General features: G+C 40.5%; 1 protein-coding gene across 4 annotated transcripts in view; it reads left to right on the top strand.

The window, feature by feature from the left end:
* The window catches only part of LOC122795346 (sulfotransferase 6B1-like), a 537,147-nt gene that overhangs the window by 300,671 nt on the left and 230,476 nt on the right, over window positions 1–6,000 (top strand). The window lies entirely within an intron of this gene.

Genomic DNA, 6,000 nt, shown 5'->3' with positions numbered 1-6,000 from the left:
TTCATGTGTCATTCCTCAGTTTTGGCAGTGTATGAATTATTATAATCTTCTGCTCTGTTTCCTTAAGACTCCACTGATAGTGTGGCAAATGCACAGCAATATAAATGCCTGTAGCAAAAATAAGGAAAACAATTTTGAAGGAAAGCAAGTTTCCCTATACCCCTCACAGTCTATACCCTTCACAGCCTGTACCCCTCACACCCTTTACCCCTCACACTCTATACCCCTCACACCCCTTCACCCCAATACCCAATACCCCTCACACCCTATACCCCTCACAGTCCTTTACCTCCCTCACACCCTATACCCTTCACACCCCTTTGCCCTCACAAATCTCCCTATACCGTTGTATATTAAGTCCAACATCATACTGATTTGAAGAAAGAAGAATGTGGACCATGAAGTGCATTATTCTACTCCAGTCTTTCTCCCTAACAGTGGGATTCCACACCAGACAATATAATACAGTTGCAGCGATGAAACAGTACTTCATCACAATAAATGTACAGGCATGTGTACTTGAATACTTTCCATAAGAGGATTTAAAGGAAAACCGTACCTGACTATATACCCATTTAACTACAATAAATTTCTTCTTCTACTTTCTTATCATGTATTTGTAGTGCTTTAAACTGCACTCACCCCTCCCTAGTCATACCACAATCATCTAAATTAAGACCTATGCATAAATACAAAGTACTAGTAAAGAATTGTCTTAAAGAAAAACAAAACTCTGCTACTATACTTCACTGTTAACCAAGAGAAAACAACAAAAGTATATTGCCAAAAGTTAAATTCAGAAATCCATCATTACTGTAGCTTATCTGTCTCTGCTATTAGAAAACACCAACATTTTCAAGGTTACTTGCAATTAAGCTCAAACATACTTTTCTCTTAGATTACACTCTTAGAAAAACTAGTCATATTCTTCTCAGTTATACAAGAGTTATGTAACCTTTCTGAAAATTTAAAACATTATATATGTGCTTCCTCTTCTCCTGGATCCACTTCAACATAATCATTTCAGTAACAAAGGAAAACACACATCCTGTAACTAGGGTGAAAATTGCATCCTAAAATCCATATATTATTTCTTTGTTTGCTCTGTATTTTATTGTATTGTAGTAGCACTGAGTACCTGCAGACTACCTGCTGCCTCAGTGCCAGACATCCCTGCTGCTGATACCACTTGCACTAAAACACAAGGAATCAAGGGGTATCTAATAAATGCAAAACATATGTGAAGTGGCTATATGTAGCCAGCACATAGCTCTTTATATTCCCCTAGCTCTCCCAGCCACCACAGAGGCAATACTAAAGTAATACACCCCAAAATCGCAACACTTTTTCTAACACAATGATTTAACTTTAATTCATGATCTTGGAAAGCTAAAACTTGACACATAGGTATGTATTGCACTAATGACCACAGGGGTCTTTTTATGCTGAGCCATGCATCACAAATATATCTGAGGTGCGAGTCAAACCTTGTACTTTGCATCTATAAGGAAAACACCTTAACCACTATACCAACCCCTAATACTTTTACAGTTTTTAATAAACATAGTTCTAGTTAGACAGTTAATGAGCTAAACTGCAACAATTGCTCTAAAATCATAATCACATAATCTTCCTTCCCCCTCTAGACCAAATAGATGCTATGTCCAAATACAAGACATATTCAAATAAACACTGAGAGATAAGAATCTAATTATTAAAATTCCACTATTATACCATGACCTCCCCATTAATATTCCAAAACATGCACGCTGATTGGCCAGCGTGCACGTTGTAAATCGACTTATACTAATGGAAAAAGGTCCGGTCACCCGGACTTTTTCCATTAGTATAAGTCTGTTTTTAAAACACTGTCTCGCTATGTTAAAAGAGTTTAACATAGCGACACAGGTTTAAAAAAAGCAACAGAGATCTCCGTTGCTTATTTTAAAGCTGTCTCGCTATGTTAAACCCATTTAATATAGCGAGACAGGTTTAAAAAAAAAAAGCAATGGAGAAAGCAAGATCTCCATTGATTTTTACTGTTTCGCTATGTTAAATGGGTTTAACATAGCGAGACAGCTTTAAAATAAGCAACGGACATCTCCGTTGCTTATTTTAAAGCTGTCTCGCTATGTTAAACCCATTTAACATAGTGAAACAGTAAAAAGCAACGGAGATCTTGCTTTCTCCATTGCTTTTGGCCACAGCTCTGTTGTACTGCGTAGGCATGCGCAGTACATCAGAACTGCCGCGGATACCAGACAGCTGCAGAAGGGCAGCAAAGAGGCATTATACAATGCCATTATTTAAGAAAAGTAATTATTTCTTTTCTTAAATAATGTCATAGTATAATAGCAATAACTCACTTCTGGGTGTGGGTAATGCGGGATTTACCCACCACGCCAACCGTGGGTAAATCCCGCATTACCCACACCCAGGGGTGGGTTATTGCTATATTAACCTCCTGGAACTCCATAAATGGCATCTTAAAAAAATCTTACCAACTTCTGCTTCTGCAAGTAATAAAGGAACCTACCAGGCCTAATTTCATATACAGTATTAACTCTCTTTTAGACCTCTTGATCATAAATATTCTAAATACAAATCTTTATAATAGCACACCATCATTAATGTCCATTCACCTGTCACATTTCTTGCAAAGCTATACTTCAGCAAACCTCTACCTACTGTTCGTACCTTCAAGGAAAAGCTGATGACAGTCACAATAAAACAGTATTCAACATTTAGTGCTACTGACTGGTGTCCAATTTACTTAGCCAAAGAAACCAACACAATAGCTATCTGGATCACTAGGTATCATAAAAATATCAGAATACATTCTTTATAAAAATTTCAACAAGGACCTTGGCAAACCAAGAGCTGTATATAATTTTCAAACTAAAAAATGTGGCACAAATTTCTAGGAAAGCCCATATCTTACAGCAAAAAAAAAATGGTTACGTTTCTAAAAAACTCAGCAAAAAAGCAATCAATAAAATAAAACTACTTGCTACTTATATAAGCAACATTATTGCTTAACAACTCTAAACATTTCTGAAAAAAATCAAATTCTATCACAGGCAGAAAACCCCAGATCCTTAAATTCTACCTCCATTTCTAGTTCTCTACTAAAACCAAATGGACCTTCCTAAACAAAAGACTTTCTGCTGGAATTCAATAAATTCTCCTACACACCAAACTCTTTAATGCCCAGGCATGCATTACAACCAGAAACTACCATCCTTCTCCAATTGCCACTAGTATTTTAAAACTGAACTAAGTTATGATGAAGATAAAGTAATAGTATGACTAGTATCCCAAACAGAGCTCTTTTGCAGCAGATGATCTTTCACCAAAGTTGACCAAGTTCTGTAAATATCATATCAGGAAACAGTAAAGCAAAAGCATTACAAATATTGCAAAATGTGTTCAAACACAGAATGAATAGTGGCACTTATGAGTTTAAATAAATAACTATTTTGTTGAGTCCAGAGGGCTAGGTGTCTCAACTTCCAAAGATAAACAAAAGTAAGGACAGTAATCCTGTTCACATTGCATGACATTCAAAATAAGATATGCATCCAATAATAATAATAATAAGAAAAAATTACTTAAATACCATACCAGAGATGGTGCAGTGGTGCAGTGGTATCATTGCTGCCTCATAGCAAGGGGTTCTCCAGTTCAATTCTAGGCTGGGGTGCCTTCTCTGTGGAGTCTGCATGTCCTCCCTGTGTTTGTGCGGGTTTCCTCCGGGTGGTCTGGTTTCCTCTCATGTTTACAAAGACATTTACTGACTCAAGTCAAAAGTGACAAACTTCATGACACCCATGCAGACGGGAACTGAAAGTTCAACTGCTGAATACTACACTAAGGCACTGTATGAGCACATTTACTCATGCATGAATCGTGCCATCCCAAATAGAACCAAGATGCTCTCATCCAAAAACAGGAAGCCAATCTGGTGGTCCCCTGCCATAAACAAACTTTACAACAAAAGGAAGAAACTGTTGTAGAAAAGAGGAAAATCCCAGGATGCAAAAAACTCCCTTACCAGCCTCAGTAAGAAACTGAGATCCCTCATAAAATCCTCCAAAGCTAGTTACGAAAATAAAATTGCAAAAAGATTCCAAAGACAACCACAAGGCATTATATAACTATGTCACAAATCTAAATGGCAATGCTCAGATCAGCTCTGAGCTAAAACAGAATGGCATTAAATATACTGATCCCAAGGATATTGCCAATATCCTGGCAGATCGATTCAGTGCCAACTTCACCCCCCTCTCACCCCCTAAATGGCCCATCTCAATACCAGAAGATTGCCAAATTCCGGTAATAACGGCCACACAGGTAAAAAACACACTCTCTAAAGCCAAGAATACAGCATCCATGGGACTAGATGACATCCCGGGCTGTGTACTACATAATTACAATATGAACTGGCACCTCACCTAAGTGTCATGTTTAATCATAGCCTCACCTCAGGTTTCATGCCCACTGAGTGGCGCAGAGCTACAGTTATCCCACTCCACAAGGGGGGATCCACCTTGGATCCCGGAAACTACTGTCCCATCAGTCTGACAAGCCTTATCTGCAAGGCTATTGAGCGTATTATCATGGAACTTATAAACAAAGACATTGGCAGCCTTCAAACACTGGACCCCACCCAGTTTGGGTTCGTGAAGGGCCAATCCTGTCTCCTGAACCTGATTGACTTCTTCAAATCAGTCTCCAGAGCCATGGACAAGGGTAAGGTGGTCCACACAGCCTATCTAGACCTTGCCAAGGCCTTTGACACCATCCCCCACTCTGGAATCATAGATAAACTTACTAAGCAGGGCATTAATCCTTACGTCACCCAATGGGTTGCTAACTGGCTTACTGATAGAACCCACACTGTAAAAGTAGCCGACTCCAAATCCAGCTCCAGACAAGTGACAAGTGGAGTACCTCAGGGTTCAGTCCTGGGACCGCTCTTGTTTGGCATCTACTTCTCTGAAGTACAGGCCAGCACTAAGGGACTCTGGCTAACAAAGTTCGCAGATGACTGCAAACTGGGAGCCATTATTGAATCCCCAAATGATGTGGATACTCTACAAAAGAGCCTTACAGAAACAGATGCTTGGTGCCAGAGCCATGTGCTCAAGCTCAATGCCAAGAAAAGTATAGATGTCCTTCAAGGATGCATCTGCAGTCTTTACAAATGGGTTGTCCTGTCATCAGGCAGCCCTTCGGTCGGCCGGATTCCAAAGTCTGGGTCTGGCTTCGGCTGGTGTCGCACTTCACCCGACGTCATTGCGGCAGTTATTCAGGTATAAAGGCATCAGCCGACGCCATTTTCCTCAGTCTTTCTTGCCGCGTGGCGCCCAAAGCAGAAGCTGTTCGCAAGTGCCGGTCGGTCAGATCCAGAGATTACTACTACCGAATACTACTTCGAAGACTTCTATAAAGCTAAGTACCCCGTTGGGGACTCTTTCTTGCCTCAGCCGATGTCAGAGAAAGTTAATAACTGTTTATCTTGTGGGAAACAAATACCTCATAAAGATTTCCACTCCTATTGCATAAATTGTTTAGGCCCAGACCACGACGTAGCAGCTTGTCTAGCCTGTGCTTCTTTTAACCGGCGGACGCTTAGACGTCAATCGGACTTTGCTGAACAGATTTTCGGCTCCGATTTTGCCTACATTATGCCGTCGGATCCTCCGACTATGCAAATAACCAAAAAACGCAAAGAAAAGGACCGACACTCGCGGTCCGCGGTTTCGGCTGAAACCGTGGTTAAGCAAACCAGGAGTGTCTCGGTTTCGGCCAAAGCCGAGCAAGCGGTTCTTTCTTCAGCCGATAACTTGCCTTCTACCGAGGCCTCTTCTAACCTGGTAGAAACGGCTTCTGAAATCCAACCTTCGGTTGCGGTTTCACAGGATTTATCAGACACCATTCCCCTGGATATTTCTACCCCTGCACGTGGAGCTGCTAGGCCTCCTCCAGCTATGTCTA

Source organism: Protopterus annectens, chromosome 1.part0 (assembly GCF_019279795.1).
Source record: "Protopterus annectens isolate FY-2018-M chromosome 1.part0, PAN1.0, whole genome shotgun sequence".
In the NCBI taxonomy this organism is placed as follows: Eukaryota; Metazoa; Chordata; order Ceratodontiformes; family Protopteridae; genus Protopterus; species Protopterus annectens.
This window is presented reverse-complemented; position numbering and strand designations above follow the sequence as displayed.